Raw genomic sequence first — 13,361 nt, 5'->3', positions numbered from 1 at the left:
TTTGCGGGAGTCCGGACACGTGAAATGGGTGATTCGAATGCTAAACAAAGAGGGGTAGCGATCTATTATTCGTTGTTTCCAAATTGGCCAAGTTACCCACACTTATCGAGTCTAGAATAGATCTGCTTCTCTTTCTTCTTATGAACAAAAGCTCTCTGCCCTCCTCCCTCCTCTGGCCCATCCAAAAAGAAGGCAGATCCCGCGCTTTTGGAGCATCTCGCATTGTTTCCGCGCCAAAATCCCCCACTCTCTTCTGCCATCCTCCCCTCTCCGCCCAATTTCCGCTCTTTTATTCCACCCTCCTTCTGCCGCCGACGCATGGAACCGTCGGAGAACCTGTCGGAGATGGAACCGGTGGAGGTGTCGGAGGATCCGAGCATCACGCTCACCCGGAAGATCAGCTCGGCAACGCGGCAAACACGCCGTGTCAAAGCGAAGGCGCAAAAGAGGAGAAGCTCAAGAAGAGGTAGGTCGTCGGTGGGCCTGGTGGTGCCGTTGGGCGTGGAGGTCGTGGCGGATGAGGCGATCGCGGCAGGCTCCACCAGACGGGTGCGCCCATAGTACAAACGGCGTTGTGGCGGGAGCCTTACAAGCCTCAGTACTACTATGCCGCCAAGCAGCTCGAAACCCTCGACGGTACGGTGCCTTACATCGTCAATGTTAAAGCGACGCTGCTCTTCTCCGAGTATTCTTCGCCACAGCTCGTCCGCGCACGGACGGCGGCTGGGGGGGAGCAGATGGGTGCCCGCATGCTATTGGCTGCAATGCCTACAGCGGGGGAGCCAGGGTCCAACGCAGACAGGGAGATGCTCGACATCATCCATGACGGAGACGAGAGAGGAGGAGGGGGCTATGAGGACAGACATGTGGAAGACTCGGATCCCACCCAGTCCAGCAACTACCAGCAGCAGTAGTCCTACACCCAGACCGGCGATGGCACACAATAACAGCATTATTGGCCGTCGGAGAGCAGCGGCCGGAGGGGGGGGGGAGGATGGCGAGGATGATGATCTGGATGATGCAGCTGGCGATTCAAAGAAGAAGGGTATAGGAGAAAGCTTCAGCATGCTGGAGGACGAGCTATTGTGCGATGCATGCTTGGACACTAGCATTGATCTGATCTATGGCACAGAGCAAAAGGGCACAACCTTTTGGAGGAACATACACGCATCGTTCCATGAACACAAGAATTTCGCGCGCTACTCCAACGCGCTCATCCGTAGTCGTGAATGAAAGTCCCTCAACCATCGATGGTACGCCATCCAAGAGGTCTCATCGCACGGTGGCCTAGTGGTGCACAACTCATCGAGCAAGTAAGTTGATCACCAGCCGTATATGCAAAGTTTTGTTGATCACTAGCCGGACATGTGTTGTTTTGTTTCTCTCTAGATGGATATGCATTGTCGACAATGTTTCACTTTGTAGCCTCCTCGTGCTTGTGTGGTGTACAAGAAGTTGGAGAAGAAGTCCTTCACCGTCATGCATTGTTGGTTGAAGTTGAATGGGCAACCAAAGTGGAACCTTTTCATAGCCAAAACTGTGCCCAAGCCAACAAGGAAGAAATCGGTGACCCTATCAATCCAACCCAAGAACCACCGAAGAAGGTTAGAAGAAATTTACGGGGGAAGAAGTGGGAGGAGGAGAGGGCGAAGCGAGAAGGTTCGGCTACCAAGCTCACAGAGAGGTTCGAGGACATCTTGGCGAAGAAGGAGAATGCATGCTTGAAGCGCTCGTACATCAAGGACAAGAAGGCGGAGAGGTTCAAACTATTGGCGGAGGTGACAGACAAGAAGCTCAAGCTTGAAGAGAGGAGGACCATGATCAAAGAGAGGAAGGCCGAGCTTGAGGAAGAGAAGTTGAAGATCACCGCCAATGCGGTGGACACCAAGATGTTGACCTTGAATGTGGACTCTTTGGACGCCGATGCAAGAATCATTGTGCAATCCGTCTGCTACCAGATGTTGCAACAACATGAAGATTAGTTGGCGGCGGCGGAGAATGAGGACGCAGTGGAGGCGTACGCAGACGCGGATGCAGAGGCGAGGTTTCCTAAGCAGCGCGGCGACACCACCTTGATCGGGGAGCAGACGGCTAGGATTGCCGGTCCGGGAGGGCAGAATTGCACGGACTATCGGACTAATGTTCTTTTGGATGCGGGCATGTAAAAACTAAGCATATTTGCCTCTTTTTTGTTGTGATAGGGCATGCGATTTGGCGCTGGTTTGATCGAGCGCACTATGTGGATCGGAGTACATTTGAATTTGAATTTACTAGTGGACATATATAGGATAGTGTTGGCCGTTGGATGGCGGCCTCCCGCATCCGTGTCCGCGGACTGGTTCCCCCTGTCCACGGACTAGTTCCCCATGTCCACGGATGGATGCGAGTTGCTATTGGAGATGCCCTAAGGTCAGGCGAGTAGATGCTGCTGAGGAAACAAGAGAGGGTTTATCCAGGTACAGACCCTCATGATGGAGGTAAAACATTACTTACTACTCGTTTGTATTGCTTGAGTATAGGGGGTTTACAACGATGATCAAGGGATTGAGTATCAACTCTATGGTTCTTGACCTATCGACCAACCTAGCCCCGGCTTATATGTGTACCGGGGTCTAGGATTACTGATCCTAGTCAATTAGGGTTACGGAGGAGTCCTCCTAGATGTCGGCCTTCTTGTCATGTACTCCAAGTCTTCTGGGTATTCTCTCTGTTAGCCATAAGTCGGGATGGTGGCCTAGGGCATAAACTGGCCTAGGGGGCATGGGCCAATTTTCGATATAATCAGGCACCCCTAGGCCATAACACCGTTAGTAGCCCATGTGTTGGGATTTATGGTAGGGTGCGTCGACTGCAATATAAATTTTTTCCTATGCGTAGATCAACCATGAACATGCTACAGGAGATGGATCACGGATCGCTACCACTAGACGCGCAATGCAGTGCAGTGGAAGAAGAGTTGGGGCAGCGCGTCCGCAGGGTCCGTCTCCTCCTCGTCTGATCTCCTTCAAATAGCCGGTCGTTGGATCCCACGTATAGGTTCGACAGAGCGGCGCAAGTGCACCGCCTCTAATGGTATCTGCGCGTGTAGGAGGAACACTGTGTGACGAACTGCTAGGTCCGATCACATAGCCGGCAGCGAGTGGAGGTGGCTAGTTGCACATGCAAAGCCCTAGTGATGGCACCGAAGCGATCAATTGAATGAGCGTGCCGCACCCCCACTATATACAGGCATCCGTCACGAGCTCAACACTTGGACCTCGCACGAATCCTAAAGCCCAAATTATGTTCGGCCTGGATCAGAGTCCGAGTAGGATCACATCTGACTCGTGGATTCGAATTCGACCTCACAGGTTCTTCTCCTTAAGCGCGTGATGCCTTAGGTTCAAATCGTCTTGGTCGCACGTCGATCACATCTGACCTGCTCGGCTGGTAGCGGCCTCTAGCAAGGCGTGCCAACCAGCAAGTAGACAATGAAGCCGGTTGGCGAACCTGTACAACATGTCACACTCCTGTTTCCTTTGCCACACGATATATATTGTCGGGCTCAAGGCGATACAGTCATCCTTGTGATAGCCCAACCTATTTCTTATTCCAATGATGCCGACCACAAACCGGATTATCTCATAATCATTGTCACATGACCATGCTTATCTTGGTCAGATCACATGAGGGGCCCAGAGTATATTCTCCTGATCGGAGGGACAAATCCCATCTTGCTCGACCATGTCTGGCAGCATAGGTCTGGACAAGCCCGAAACCTACCTTTATAACTACCCAGTTACAGAGTAGCATTTGGTCGGCCCAAAGCAAGTATGTCACCATCTCGAGTACATGCGTCAGCTCAGGTCTTATGACATCAAACGTATGTTGTACTAGAGACTCACATATGACTTATTGCTGCGTCTCATAGTCGGGTTTGTCTGACTCGGACCTTATCTCAACTCGGATCTGAGCATGTCTAATCCGACCAGATCCTTCCGAGTCCATATTATCCGGTTAGCATCCAATGCTCCATGGCCAGTGGGACCAAGCCATCCACCGCGTCATATGCTAGTCTAGTCGGCTACGCGTCCACACATCCCTTTCGACTAGAGACCTTTTAGGACAGTCATCATACAATTCATAGTCCCACAAACAAGTCACGTACTTATTGATACACATCACTGATAATGTCCAAGGACTATCTTTATTCATACACACATAGGAAATATCATCACACATGATTGCCTCTAGGGCATATCTCCAACAGTCTCCCACTTGCACTAGAGTCAATCAAATAGACATCGTATGCCCATAGCTCTAACGCGCCCATCATGCTTGGGTTGTTGAAGTGGCTTAGTCAATGAATCTGCAACATTTGCATCCGTGTGAATTTTGCATAACTCTATATCACCACTCTTTACGATCTTTCGTATCAGGTGATATTTTCGATCTATGTGTCTGGTCTTATGGTGATTCCTCGGCTCCTTGGCTTATGCGATGGCACCATAATTATCACAATAAAGGTCCAACAATTTCACCGAGGCTGGGAAAATAACAAGATCATCCAGAAAGTTCCGGACCCAAACACCTTCCTTTGCAGCTTCACAAGCCGCAATGTATTCGGCTTCCCCCATAGAATCGGCCACTGTATCTTGCTTGGAACTCGTCCAACTCATTGCTCCTCCGTTCATGACGTACAGGAATCCGGACTGTGATTGACAATCATCTCCGTCGGTTTGGAAAATAGCATCGGCGTAACCCTGTACAACGAGCTCTTCCTCACCTCCATAAACTATAAACATTTCCTTAGTCCTTTTCAGGTACTTTAGGGTTTACCTTTTCAGGTACTTTATTGTTTGCAAGAAAGAATCATGAACATGGAGGTATATATTTCATCATGTTGCTCTGATGCATATAGCCAAGATACATGTAACTCATTACTCATTCCTTCCTGTTGTGCACTCATATTTCATGAGCTACTATCACTTGCATGGTTGCACACTTATAGGGGGAGCATATGCATGTTACATGTTCTTTCAAAGCTTTTATATAATTTCTGCTATACTCTCATTTAAAGCTTTGATGTATGTTGTCATCAATTACCAAAAAGGGTGAGATTGAAAGCACAATTGCTCCCTTGGTGGTTTTGGTAACCAATGACAACACACATATTGTTATACTAACACTTTTCTTTAGTATGTTTCAGACAAGTTCAACAATGGCATGGAAAGGACATGAGGATGTGGACCCCTTAGAAATACAAAGGATAAAGATTGGCAAATCTTCAAGACTCTACATTTTTGGTAAGTGATCCAAGATCACATTGAGTCCATAGGAAATGCCAATACTATTAAAAGGGGATGAGGTTTTGGTCATGACTCAACAAGTGCTTAGTGATATTGCTCCAAAACCCTCAAAGATTTCTCCACTTCCATCCTATGGGAAACCCTAAAGTTGATCTCGGTCCCATCAAAACACTCTCATCCGGCCCCACTGAGATAACCATATACACCGCCGTATGCCAAACCCTAATTCTTTGGTGCAACCGAAATGGATCTCGGTCTCATCGAGATGGCCTGACCAAGTTTTTGTGATGAAGTTGCTTCATTTCGGAATCACCAAGATGACCAATCAGAATTTCCAAAACGAGATCTTGCCCCAGCCGTCATACTTCGGTCCCACCAAGTTGGTATGATCGTTCTCACCGAAAATCCTAATGGTCAAGTCTTTTGCACTAGTTGGTCCCACCAAGATTTTCATGTCGGTGTCACCGAGTTGGGCCAAAAGACTTGTAAAGGTTGGATTTTTGGTGCTGCTTGTTTATACTCCTCCATCACCACCTACTCTCAAAGAGAGCCATCAGAACGAAACACAACTTCCACTACTCATTTTTTGAGAAGATAACCACCTACTCATGTGTTGAGATAATAGATTCCAATCCAACCATTTGAACCTTGATTTCTAGCCTTCCCCAAGTTACTTTTCGTTCAATCCCCTCTCCTACCAAAGCCAAATCTATGAGAGAGTGTTTGAGTGTTGGGGAGACTATCATTTGAAGCAAAAGAGCAAGGAGCTCATCGTCAACAATACTGTCTATTACCTTTTGGAGAGCGGTGTCTCCTAGATTGGTTAGGTGTCACTTGGCAGCTTCCAAGACTATGGAGTTGAACCAAGGAGTTTGTAAGGGTAAGGAGAACGCCTACTTCGTGAAGATCTTGTTGGGGAACGTAGTAATTTCAAAAAAAATTCCTACGCACACGCAAGATCATGGTGATGCATAGCAGCGAGAGGGGAGAGTGTGTCCACATACCCTCGTAGACCGAAAGCGGAAGCGTTAGAATAACGCGGTTTATGTAGTCGTACGTCTTCACGGCCCGACCGATCAAGCACCGAAACTACGGCACCTCCGAGTTCTAGCACACGTTCAGCTCGATGACGTCCCTCGAACTCCGATCCAGCCGAGTGTCGAGGGAGAGTTCCGTGAGCACGACGGCGTGGTGATGATCTTGATGTTCTACCGTCGCAGGGCTTCGCCTAAGCACCGCTACAATATTATCGAGGAGGACTATGGTGGAGGGGGGCACCGCACACGGCAGAGAGATCAAGAGATCAATTGTTGTTGTGCCTAGAGGTGCCCCCCTGCCCCCGTATATAAAGGATCAACGGGGAGGGGACGGCCGGCCAGGAGGAGGCGCGCCAAGGAGGAGTCCTACTCCCACCGGGAGTAGGATTCCCCCCCTTCCAAGTAGTAGGAGTAGGAGTCAAGGAAAGGGGAGAGAGAAGAGAAGGAAGGAGGGGGCGCAGCCCCTCCCCCTAGTCCAATTCGGACTAGGCCTTGGGGGGGCGCCCAGCTTCTCCTCTCTCTTTCCCTAAAGCCCAATAAGGCCCATATACTCCCCGACGAATTCCCGTAACTCTCCGGTACTCCGAAAAATACCCGAATCACTCGGAACCTTTTCGAAGTCCGAATATAGTCGTCCAATATATCGATCTTTACGTCTCGACCATTTCGAGACTCCTCGTCATGTCCTCGATCTCATCAGGGACTCCAAACTCCTTCGGTACATCAAAACTCATAAACTCATAATATAACTGTCATCGAAACCTTAAGCGTGCGGACCCTACGGGTTCGAGAACAATGTAGACATGACCGAGACACGTCTCCGGTCAATAACCAATAACGGAACCTGGATGCTCATATTGGCTCCCACATATTCTACGAAGATCTTTGTCGATCAAACCGCATAACAACATACGTTGTTCCCTTTGTCATCGGTATGTTACTTGCCCGAGATTCGATCGTCGGTATCTCAATACCTAGTTCAATCTCGTTACCGGCAACTCTCTTTACTCGTTACGTAATGCATCATTCCGTAACTAACTCATTAGCTACATTGCTTGCAAGGCTTATAGTGATGTATATTACCGAGAGGGCCCAGAGATACCTCTCCGACAATCGGAGTGAGAAATCCTAATCTCAAAATACGCCAACCCAACAAGTAACTTCGGAGACACCTGTAGAGCTCCTTTATAATCACCCAGTTGCGTTGTGACGTTTGGTAGCACACAAAGTGTTCATCGGGTAAACGGGAGTTGCATAATCTCATAGTCATAGGAACATGTATAAGTCATGAAGAAAGCAGTAGCAACATACTAAACGATCAAGTGCTAAGCTAACGGAATGGTCAAGTCAATCACATCATTCTCCTAATGATGTGATCCTGTTAATCAAATAACAACTCATGTCTATGGTTAGAAAACTTAACCATCTTTGATTAACGAGCTAGTCAAGTAGAGGCATACTAGTGATATTATGTTTGTCTATGTATTCACACATGTATTATGTTTCCGGTTAATACAATTATAGCATGAATAATAAACATTTATCATGAAATAAGGAAATAAATAATAACTTTATTATTGCCTCTAGGGCATATTTCCTTCAGTCTCCCACTTGCACTAGAGTCAATAATATAGTTCACATCACCATGTGATTTAACACTAATATTTACATCTGTATATGATTAATACCCATAGTTCACATCGTCATGTGATCAACACCCAAAGGGTTTACTAGAGTCAATAATCTAGTTCACATCGCTATGTGATTAACACCCAAAGAGTACTAAGGTATGCTCATGTTTTGCTCGTGAGAGAAGTTTAGTCAACGGGCCTGTCAAATTCAGAGCCGTATGTATTTTTTTGCAAATATTCTATGTCTACAATGCTCTGCATGGAGCTACTCTAGCTAATTGATCCCATTTTCAATATGTATCTAGATTGAGATTTAGATTCATCTGGATCGGTGTAAAAGCTTGCATCGACGTAACTCTTTTACGACGAGCTCTTTTATCACTTCCATAATCGAAAAATATTTCCTTAGTCCTCACTAAGGATAATTTTGACCGTTGTCCATTGATCTACTCTTAGATCACTATTGTACCCCCTTGCCAAACTTATGACAAGGTACACAATAGGACTGGTACACAGCACAACATACTTTATAGAACCTATGACTGAGGCATAGGGAATGACTTTTCATTCTCTTTCTATTTTCTGTCATGGTTGGGTTTTTGAGTCTTACTCAACTTCACACCTTGCAACACAGGCAAGAACTCCTTCTTTGACTATTCCATTTTGAATTACTTCAAAATCTTATCAAGGTATGTACTTATTGAAAAAACTTATCAAGCGTCTTGATCTATCTCTATAGATCTTGATGCTCAATGTGTAAGCAGCTTCACCGAGGTCTTTCTTTGAAAAACTCCTTTCAAACACACCTTTTATGCTTTCCAGAAAATTCTACATCATTTCCGATCAATAATATGTCATTCACATATACTTATCAGAAAGGCTGTAGTGCTCCCACTCACTTTCTTGTAAATACAGGCCTTTCCAAAAGTATGTATAAAACCATATGCTTTGATCAACTCATCAAAGCATATATTCCAACTCCGAGATGCTTGCACCAGTCCATTGATGGATCGCTGGAGCTTGCACATTTTGTTAGCACCTTTAGGATTGACAAAAACCTTCTGGTTGCATCATATACAACTCTTCTTTAAAAAATCCATTAAGGAATGCAGTTTTGACATCCATTTGCCAGATTTCATAAAATGTGGCAATAGCTAACATGATTCGGACAGACTTAAGCATCGATATGAGTGAGAAAATCTCATCGTATTCAACACCTTGAACTTGTCAAAAAACTTTTTGCGACAAGTCGAGCTTTGTAGATAGTATCACTACTATCAGTGTTTGTCTTCCTCTTGAAGATCCATTTATATTCTATGGCTTGCCGACCATCGGGCAAGTCAACCAAAGTCCATACTTTGTTCTCATACATGGATCCCATCTTAGATTTCATGGCCTCAAGCCATTTTGCGAAATCTGGGCTCATCATCGCTTCCTCATAGTTCGTAGGTTTTTCATGACTTCCAAAATAGGATTACCGTACCACTCTGGTGTGGATCTTATTCTGGTTGACCTACGAGGTTCGGTAGTAACTTGATCTAAAGTTTCATGATCAATATAATTAGCTTCCTCACTGATTGGTGTAGTTGTCACAGGAACCGGTTTCTGTGATGAACTACTTTCCAATAAGGGAGCAGGTACAGTTACCTCATCAAGTTCTACTTTCCTCCCACTCACTTCTTTCGAGAGAAACTCCTTCTCTAGAAAGGATCCGAATTTAGCAACAAAAGTCTTGCCTTCAGATCTGTGATAGAAGGTGTACCCAATAGTCTCTTTTGGGTATCGTATGAAGGCACAGTTCTCCGATTTGGGTTCGAGCTTATCTAGTTGACGTTTCTTCACATAAGCATCGCAACCCCAAAGTTTAAGAAATGACAACTTTGGTTTCTTGCCAAACCACAGTTCATAAGGCGTCATCTCAACGGATTTTGATGGTGCCCTATTTAAAGTGAATGCAACTGTCTCTAATGCATAACCCCATAACGATAGTGGTAAATCGATAAGAGACATCATAGATCGCACCATATCCAATAAAGTGCGGTTACGACTTTCGGACACACCATAACGCTGTGGTGTTCCATGTGGCGTGAGCTGTGAAATTATTCCACATTGTTTTATATGAAGGCCAAACTCATAACTCAAATATTCTTCTCCATGATCAGATCGTAGAAACTTTATTTTCTTGTTACGATGATTCTTCACTTCACTCTGAATTTCTTTGAACATTTCAAATGTTTCAGACTTATGTTTCATTAAGTTGATATACCAATATCTGCTCAAATCATCTGTGAAGGTCAGAAAATAACGATACTCGCCATGAGCATCAACACTCATTGGATCGTATACATCGGTATGTATTATTTCCAATAAATCAGTAGCTCGTTCCATTGTTCCGAAGAACGGAGTTTTAGTCATCTTGCCCAAAAGGCACGGTTCGCAAGCATCAAATGATTCATAATCAAGTGATTCCAAAAACCCATCAGCATGGAGTTTCTTCATGCGCTTTACACCGACATGACCCAAACGACAGTGCCACAAATGAGTTGCACTATCATTATTAACTTTGCATCTTTTGGCATCAATATTATGAATATGTGTATTACTACGATCAAGATTCAATAAACCATCAACATTGGGTGTATGACCATAGAAGGTTTTATTCATGTAAACAAAATAACAATTTATTCTATGTTTTAGATGAATAATCATATCGCAACAAACATGATCTAATCATATTTATGCTCAACGCAAACACCAAATAACATTTATTTAGGTTCTACACTAATCTCGAAAGTATAGGGAGTGTACGATGCTGATCATATCAATCTTGGAACCACTTCCAACACACATCGTCACTTCACCCTCAACTAGTTTCTGTTTATTCTGTAACCCCCTTTTCGAGTTACTAATCTTAGCAACCGAACAAGTATCACATACTTAGGGGCTACTATAAACACTAGTAAGGTACACATTAATAACCTGTATATCAAATATGCCCTTGTTCACTTTGCCATCCTTCTTATCCACCAAATATTCAAGGCATTTCCACTTCCAGTGACCATTTCCTTTGCAGTATAATCACTCAGTTTCATGCTTTGGTCCAGCTTTGGGCTTCTTCGCGGGAGTGACAACTTGCTTGCCATTCTGCTTGAAGTTCCCTTTCTTTCCCTTTGCCCTTTTCTTGAAACTAGTGGTCTTGTCAATCATCAACACTTGATGCTCTTTTCTTGATTTCTACCTTCGTCGATTTCAGCATCACGAAGAGCTCAGGAATCGTTTTCGTCATCCCTTGCATTATAGTTCATCATGACGTTCCAGTAACTTGGTGATGGTGACTAGAGAACTCTGCCAATCACTATCTTATCTGGAAGATTAACTCCCACTTGATTCAAGCGATTGTAGTACTCAGACAATCTAAGTACTTGCTCACTAGTTGAGCAATTCTCCTCCATCTTTTAGGCAAAGTATTTGTCAGAGGTCTCATACCTCTTGACACGGGCATGAGTATGAAATAGCAATTTCATCTCATGGAACATCTCATGTGTTCCGTGACATTTCAAAAACGTTTGTAGTCCCGGTTTTAAGCCATAAAGCATGGTGCACAAAACTATCAAGTAGTCATCATATTGAGCTAGCCAAACATTCATAACGTCTGCATCTGCTCCTGCAATAGGTTTGTCACCTAGCGGTGCATCAAGGACATAATTCTTCTATGTAGCAATGAGGATAAACCTCAGATCACGAACCAAGTCCGCATCATTGCTACTATCATCTCTCAACATAGTTTTCTCTAGGAACATATATAAAAACATAGGGAAGCAAAAACATAGGGAAGCAACAACGCGAGCTATTGATCTACGACATAATTTGCAAAATACTACCAGGACTAAGTTCATGATAAATTAAAGTTCAATTAATCATATTACTTTAAGAACTCCCACTTAGATAGATATCCCTCTAGTCATCTAAGCGATCACGTGATCCAAATCAACTAAACCATGTCCGATCATCACGTGAGATGGAGTAGTTTTCAATGGTGAACATCACTATGTTGATCATATCTACTATATGATTCACGTTCGACCTTTCGGTCTTCGTATTCCGAGGCCATATCTGTATATGCTAGGCTCGTCAAGTTTAACCTGAGTATTCCACGTGTGCAACTGTTTTGCACCCGTTGTATTTGAACGTAGAGCCTATCACACCCGATCATCACGTGGTGTCTCAGCATGAAGAACTTTCGCAATGGTGCATACTCAGGGAGAACACTTCTTGATAATTAGTGAGAGATCATCTTAACATGCCATCGTCAATCAAAGCAAGATAAGATGCATAAAGGATAAACATCACATGCAATCAATATAAGTGATATGATATGGCCATCATCATCTTGTGCTTGTGATCTCCATCTTCGAAGCACCGTCGTGATCTGTTGGGGAACGTAGTAATTTCAAAATTTCCTACGCACACGCAAGAACATGGTGATGCATAGCAACGAGAGGGGAGAGTAATGTCCACGCACCCTCGTAGACCGTAAGCGGAAGCGTTATGACAACACGGTTGATGTAGTCGTACGTCTTCACGATCCGATCGATCCAAGTACCGAACGTACGGCACCTCCGAGTTCAGCACACGTTCAACTCAATGACGAACCCCGGACTCTGATCCAGCAAAATGTCGGGGATGAGTTTCGTCAGCACGACGGCGTGGTGACGATGATGATGTTCTACCGGCGCAGGGCTTCACCTAAACTCCGCGACGATATGACCGAGGTGGAATATGGTGGAGGGGGGCACCGCACACGGCTAAGGAACGATCATGTAGATCAACTTGTGTGTTCTAGGGTGCCCCCCTGCCCCTGTATATAAGGGCCAGTTTGGATTGCACCCTCGGGTCCATGCCTGGGATAATTCGGTGCCTGGCATCGGCCTGGTAAGCGACATTTTTCTGCCTGGCCAGGCTAGCCTGGCAGGGCCTTGTTTGGATTCTACGTTGCCTGCTGCTATGTCAACTAGTGAATAAAAATGCTAATTAAAGGCCAGGCGTGTTGCAGCACGTCCAGGCACACGCAACTGGACGCCTGGGATAGGCTAAGCCTACTGCCTGGGAAAAACATCCTCCTTTTCTTCTGCTTTTTTTAATTTGTCCAGGCTAATCAAACTGATGGGCCAGCCAGGCCAGGCACGCAATTTCTCCGTGTGGACGCGAACAAAACAGCCACCAGGCAGAGTCCAGGGACCTGTCCAGGCCAGGCATGAAGTGGTATGGATACGAACCAAACACGCCATAAAGGAGCAAGGGGGGGTGCGGCCGGCCCTAGGAGGAGGCACGCCGGAGGAGTCCTACTCCCACCGGGAGTAGGACTCCCCCCCTTTCCCTAGTTGGACTAGGATTTGGGGGGAAGG

This window comes from Triticum dicoccoides, chromosome 4B (assembly GCF_002162155.2).
Source record: "Triticum dicoccoides isolate Atlit2015 ecotype Zavitan chromosome 4B, WEW_v2.0, whole genome shotgun sequence".
In the NCBI taxonomy this organism is placed as follows: domain Eukaryota; kingdom Viridiplantae; phylum Streptophyta; class Magnoliopsida; order Poales; family Poaceae; genus Triticum; species Triticum dicoccoides.
This window is presented reverse-complemented; position numbering follows the sequence as displayed.